Source organism: Macaca fascicularis, chromosome 17 (genome assembly GCF_037993035.2).
Source record: "Macaca fascicularis isolate 582-1 chromosome 17, T2T-MFA8v1.1".
Lineage (NCBI taxonomy): Eukaryota > Metazoa > Chordata > Mammalia > Primates > Cercopithecidae > Macaca > Macaca fascicularis.
In genome coordinates this window covers 30,140,970-30,148,272 of record NC_088391.1, presented here as the reverse complement: position 1 = coordinate 30,148,272, position 7,303 = coordinate 30,140,970, and positions in this window count along the sequence as shown.

Here is a 7,303-nt window from a genome sequence, read left to right as displayed (position 1 = left end):
GAATGAATTCCTTCTGGCATGAACTAATCTGTAGCCACTCCAGAGGCCCACAAGGGGAATCTCAAAGTCCAGAGATTCCTTATTTACACAGCTATTATATGCAGTATGTCTCTCTGGGACATGTGGATTATGATGACTATTTTTTAAAGTGGGACTATCCTAAAGAAAAGATGGATTATTTGAAGAATGTTTAAAATTGTTGTCATCATGCTTTCATTCTAATATCAGCTCACCTTAGTATCCCTGTGAGTTATAGTTGGTTTAGGTCACATTTTACTGCTGTAGACACTGAGATACAAAAATCTAAACAAAAAACAAGAAATAACTTCGGCAATAAGGACCAGGAGCAGTCCTCACTAGAGCTTTTAGCCCCAGAATTTCCAGGCTCTGGGCACCTCATCCACTGATAACTCCTGCTCCCTCTCACCCACCATCATGCCAGCCCCACAGTACAGAGGGTTTCTAGAGAGAAGTCAAACGAACTTCCCCCCTTTTCTCTTCTTTGTTGTCAAGAAATGGACAAAGTAAAGTGGGGAGAGGGCATCATGCCACGTGATCATTGGAGAGGGGAAGGCAGGGCTGGAGGCTTTGCCACAGGACAGGGCAGATGGGTCTCAGCTGTGCCTGGCTCTAACTGAACACTGCTCTCTCCCACTCGTCCGCTGAGGGTTCCCACACTTCTTAGAGAAACAGTATTCTGGAGCAAGGTCTGAGTCAGTAGAATCAAACCCACTTTCAGTTCTGAGCTAGGGAAAAGCAACCCCGAGTAGAAAGTGAGGAAGGTGCCTTAACCGGGAGCCCTCAGAATGGAGCCTGAGAAAGAGGAGGGAGGGTGGGTGTGAAAGGAGGGCAGGAGATAGCAGCCCCCATCCCCCGAGGCCCCAGTCAGTGTCTCTGCAAATTAAGAACAAGGACCCCTTTGTGGGCTATGGGGTCGACAGCCCCCAGACATGGCTTATCGTAGAGGAAAACCCTCTGTGTGGGCTGAGGTCAGTCCTCACCCTGAAACCCTTGGCCAGGTGCCTCTATGTAGAGAAAACTGCACAAACATATATGTGGTCCCAGGAAGGAAGGATCCCAACCCTTTTCTTTTCATGCTTCTGTGCATTTCCCAGTCCCTGCTCCCTTTCCCCAGCAGCCTTGGATTTCCTGCTGTGAGCCTCAGCCCCCAGGCTCTGGGGGAGGGTGAGTCTGTCTCTCCTTGCCTGCCTTCATCTGCCCTGAGTGCAGCACGGGACGGGGGGGGGGTGGGGGGGTGGAGGGGGGAGGGCGGGGGGGGGTGGGGAGGGCGGGGGGGGGGTGGGGGGGAGGGCGGGGGGGGAAGGGGGGGGCTCCAGCAGGAAGGCCAGGCACTCTCAGGGGAGACCTCATGCAGATACTGCTTCCTAAGGAACTCCATTAACTTCCGGGGGCCGGGGTGTTTTCTCCCAGTGACCACTGACAGCTCCATGAGGCAAGATAGAGCCTCTCAAAGACAGTGAGGGGAGGGGCATGGAAGCACCATTATGTTCACTGATACTCTTTTCACATGGGTCTATTCCCTCAGATTATCTCCCACGGGACACACACTATGTTTTGGGGGGTGGTTACTTAGGGAGGAGCAGGAGTGAGGGCACTTCAGTGATTCTAAGGTGCAGTCAGCATTAAGAACTATGTCTTAGACCAAAACAATGCAGAAGAAAGGGCCCTACAGGGTCTTCCTTGTGCCCCACTCCACCCTAGCCCAGACAGACCCAGAAGGTGAAAGGAACAAGAAAGGATAATGTCCAGGAGAGCTCTTCCTCAAATGAGCGTCCTCTCCTCCACTTTGTTCTCAGACAGTGCATTTCCTCGTTCTAGGCAATGAGTACATGAAACATGTTAAATGTCCTTCAGCCTCCCCAGCACGACATCCAACAGCTGGAACTTCCATCCAGTCCTTCACATGATGGGCACCTGTGGGAAACCTGCCAGGGGCAACCGATGTTCAGAGGCATCCAAAAAAAGTCTCCCACTTCGGCCGCCATGAAGCCCACTCATGCAAGCATCCTCACTTTTCCTTCCTCTCATGGTTTCTTTGCAGAAGCAAGTGCTCAGGGAAATCAAGACAGGAGAACGGTCATGAGCTATGCCGACAGTCAGCAGCTGATCCCCGACAGAGACACAGCAGACGCAGACGGTGAGTACAGCAGGCCTGGTCTAAAATACTTCCAGCCCTGCGTTGCTCCTAAAGACAATCGGACCCTTCAGAGGTCACTTCGTGGGCAGTGAGAAAGAGCTGGGAAGGGATAGCACAGCTCGTGTTTGGGGTTCTGGGGCAGGATGCTACTGACTTGCTCGCTGTATTTTGAATAAACTGTTGTTTTGAGCACCCCCATCCCAGGTGTCCCAAGGGATCTCATTCTGGCAGGGCCTTCTATACTCGCTTCCAAAAGAATCTCTAATAGCAGAAAAACGTATTACTTTCTGTGCATCCACCAAATGTGCGTCCACCAAAGTTTCTCTGGACAGCGTAGCCCTCAGTAGCTTGCCTTGTCTTACTAAGGAGAGCTGAGACTTCCTCTTCCCGCACTATCTGGTGCTTTACAGAGACCTCAGGGCAGAGTAGCCCAGTTACCCTCTTCTCCACTTTGTCCTGAGGGTCGTAGGGACAGGAGGGTTTGCTTAATTCATGCTTATCTGGATGGCCTTGGCAGTCATTCAGCTCCCTCAGAGCCAGAGCCATTCTCAGGACTGACAAGGCTTGGTTTTGAGTATGGAGTCACAAAGTAATAATGAAGAACCAGGGATGGGTGGACAACAGGAACCCCTGTAGCAGCAGCTCCCCCATCCCTTTCTAGAACCCCTATGCTAGGTGATCCATGTGGAGTTAAGTGAGGCTCGGCCACAGTATATGTTTGTTAGAGGGGATCACATCTCCTGCATTTTCTAAAAACTATCTCTAGTCACTGAGGCAATTTCTTAAGACAAATAAAACGATCCATGTGATGAGTTAGAACAGCTTAATAATCCATATAAAAAGTCCAGCTCTCATTATCTTTACTAGACAATATCTCTAAAGTTGAATGTTGCTTGAGCCCTTGGTATTGGCACTGCCCTGATGGCTAAAGGCTTCCCTCTAGCTTCATCCTAGAACCTGAGGTTGAGGGAATGAATAGCAGCCTTCTGTTCATTTCAGGTGAGAGGAGACAGAGCAAAGCTTCTGTCACTCTGATCCTGGGGTCAGACGGACGTTTGAATTCTGGGACATGAGAAGCTCAAAGCAAAGTTTTTGCCTTTGCCTGGAGGCATTTCCCTCCCGTCCCCACTCCTCTCCTTCCTGGAGTTGCATGTTTCTGGCAGTGCCCAAAACCCTGAATAGTTGTCCAACCTATTACAGGATAGAATTATAACACTCATAGATCCATTTGATAGCGTTCCTCGGAAAACTGTTGCTGCTGCAGGAACAGACTAAGCATCTAGTCACTGTCCAGGGATCCGCAATGCTCACTGAACTAAACACGTGGGGTCCCTGCCTTTGGGCAGCTTGTGGTTTAGTAGAGGGAGAGAATTAACATGTAACTAAACAAATAAGATCATTCGGGTAGTGATGAATGTTAAGAAAAAAAATAAAACTGATAGAGGGCCAGTGAAGCCTTCTGAGAGGGAGCGGCATTTCAGCTGAGACTTGGATGAAGGAAGAACCCCCATGTGGCTACCTGGGTAGGGGCTTCCAGGCAGTACTGTGCCCAGGGCAGAAACAGCCGTGGCAAGTTCACAGAAGATAAGAAGACCAGTGTGCCTGGGAAGGGCTGCAAGAGGAAGGGAGCCACAGGGATGAAATCAGACAGGTGCATGGGCGCCTGGGACAGTCTTGGCCTTGAGACTGCTTTTGACGTGCAAAAAAGCATGAGCATGAAATAGGGGGTAGATGAGGAGGTGCTGGAGCTCCCTGGGGACCTTCAGAGGGAGAATGGCTCTGCCATTTGAATTCCTAAATGGCAGTTCCATAAACAGCTCAGAAGGGAAGGTCTTAAAACTCTTTATGCTCCAGGAAGATGAGTAAATTCATTTTTCAAACTTCTGCTGGGTGGGAGATGGGGAGGTGCCGCCACAGGGACCAACAGAGCTGGATGTCTTGCTTAGAGGTGAGAGACAAAAATTGCACAGCACCTCTTCTAACTGTGGCTTTCCTGGATGGAAAGCAACACTGACAACTAGAGAAGGAAAAAATTGAGGCCACCTCAGATTTGAGGGAAAACTTGAGGGGTCAACTGGTATCTTTTTGGCAACTACTTTGTGCCAGGCATTTTACCCACATTATCTTATTTACACAACAGTTATATAAGGTCCCACAACTAGTAAGTGGAAGAAATAGCATTTGATCTTCATTTCAGACTTGTTTGTCTTGGGCAGATCACATCCCTGTGAGTTAGTTTTGAGCATCAGACCAAGACAATTCCATAGTTTCCCTAAGTGGTAGCCACTGCACTTGAACTGCTTGGGTTGACAATGGCCCAGCCATGTGTCTCTCAGATCCTCCGGGCCCCATCTGAACAGATCTCTGATTGTTCGGTGTGATTAGCAGGTGTTTTAATGAGGAAGCACTCCCACACTGTGGGTGCATGACAGACTGGTGTGCATCAGAGTGCCATTGGACCCAAAGCTACCCGCACCCAGACGTACTGAACCAGAAACTGCCCTTTCACAATGTGCCCCAGTAATTTGAGTTTGAGTTTACCACCGACATGGGTTTCTTCCTTATCTCCAACAGTTGGCAGCAGACATAGAATACAGCAATGGAGGACTCATGCCACCTGCTCATGGGCCCTGCCTCTTCACTGTGGTTCAGGTCCTGGTTCTCATGGGTTTTCAGGTCCAGGTAGGTCTCCTATATCATGCTTAGCTCTGAAGTCAGTGAAGGCTGCTAGAGGGTCACTGTGGGAGCCCCCACCCTTGCCACTACCCCTGGGCCATCCTGCTCGGTCCCTATGTGGGCATCACGATGGGGAAGCATCTCCATCAGTAGCCATGACCTGTCAGGACTCCTCAGAGACCAGCCTGCTTCCCAGGCTCCAGGCAGCTGGGCAGACATTCAAGACTGGCTTCATTCCTCATCTCTGCCACCAACCTCGTCAGGTGGTCACCTGGCTGCCAAACATGATAGCTCTCCAGTTGCACATCCTTCCATCTGACTTGGCTCTCTCGGGTGGGAAACAGGCACTCCTGGCCTCCTCTCTCCGGAGAGGACCATGGATCCTGACAAAGTATCTTAGAATCTTGGTAGCTTGTGCAGCTGCAGTGCACCTAGACTTCTCTCTGCTGGCCAGCTGAGGCCTGGACCTCACCGTCTCTCGACCCTCTTTAAAAAGGGGGCCACATGGAGTCCCTGCAAGGCCCAGCCACCTTCTGCCAGGGCAGTAGGGAGTGCTCAGCGGGACCCAGGCCTGCAGGCTGCACGAAGGACCTCATTTGCACTTCAATAACGTCCTTTTCTTTCACTTAACTATGTATCTTGGTGTTAGATGTGTCAGTGGAGAGACTCCCCAGTGCAATTAAACGGGAGTATTGAGCCGGAGAGAAATCAGTGTGTGTTGACTCAGATATTTAAGCAACCACCTTTCAGTATTGACTCAGAAATTGGCCTTCCAGCTGTCCCTGCTGGCAGACTCTTCTGGCATCTCGTCAGGCCTCTGTTAATGTGTTTTTCAAATTTCAACTTGCTTCGACTTGTCTCCTAACTGATCCTCCTAATGATGATAATAATGGTTTCCAGGCTGACCTGCACACAGCACTTAGGCAAGCAGCCCAGGCGCCTCTCTGGAGGCGACCCCTTCCTTATACATCACAGTCCGAGGGCGGCTGCTTGCTGGGTTCGTGGCAGGTTAAGTCAGCTTGGGGGACTTCTCAAGCACCTCCTAATTATTCCTCTGGAGAACTTGAGTGGTGAGGGTCTCTCTCGTGATGGGGTTAGGCTTTAGTGGTCTGCTGCTGGAGGGGGGCGGGTTGCTGATTCCCTCCAAATTTTACTCACTCTTTCAAACAGGAAGAACTTTCCCACCATTTGCAGTCCCCCTGATGAGTAATTATTGGATGGGTTTGTGGTCACTTAATTGCCAGGGCCCTTGCCCCTTGCTTTGCAGAGACGTGACTATACGAGCACCTTTCCCAGACGTGGCCAATTAGCGGGGGCCCAGCTGGTTTGGAGCCAGGCTTCTAAGGAAGGCTGAGTCCCGGTTCTCAGCTCCGAGGCCTTTCTGCAGCCTCTCTCAGGCTTTCCTAAGTGCGGCTGTCAAACTTTGCTGACCTTTCCCCCTTGGGGCTAATGAGTGTCACAGCCATTTTTAACCTTGGGTTTTCTAGAAGTTGAGCTGTTAACCTAGCTCCTACAGAAGGAGGATCCTGGGAGGTGTAAGTGAACTCTTCACACACAAGGAGGTGACTAATGGAGGAACATAGGATTTTCAGTGTCAGGGCTAGCCTTGAAGTTTTGCATTGACACCCTTGATAACATCGACCAGATGTCAAATCAGAGCTGGTCAGCACAGGCAGCATGGGTGGGAGGGCAGCTGGATCATCTGTGGAACAACCCGTTGACAGTATAGATGGCTGAGCCTCACCTGAGAGGGATTTGGCAGGTCTGCAGTAGGGCTGTGACTGGTTCGTTAACCAACTTTATGGGGGATTCTAATGAGCCAACTGGCTTGGGGATCACCATCGTGATGGAAAGAGCATTAGACTGAAATCAGAATTCCAGGTCCTGGCACTGAGTGACCTGTGTGTTACTATGGGCAAGTCCTCTTCAAGCCATTTTTCTTATCCTGAATGCAGGGGTAATGGAGGGCCTTCTTCACAGGGTTGCTTTGAGAAATAGATGAGATACTATGTAGCATCTGAAAACAGCAGAGCATCAGGTGTGCGGACTGCTGAGTCACTTGTGCATTTGTTCGCTTAACAAATATATGGGTCTTAACACAAAACTGTAAGAGGTACTGCAGAGGTGTTTTTTGTTTGTTTGTTTGTTTGCTTTTTGTTTTTTAAAGTACAATCTGTTGCCTGCAAAGAGCTTCAGATAAATGGGACAGAGGAATCCACATGGGAAGTCAGGATCTCAGCCTTGTGCAGGGCGCTCCAGCATGACAGTGTGCACAAGCGATGCTGAAACACACACTGGGATTTGGAAAACCTCTTAGACAAGGTGCATGCAACAGCAGAAATGAGAATAGGCAAGGATCTGCTCTCGTCTCTGGAAAATGTGGGGACTTCTGGAAGCTGGGAATTTATTTCCTGCACAGCATGGCCTATTTTGCCCATGGATAGAAAGAGGCAACCAGGTAGGGTGATC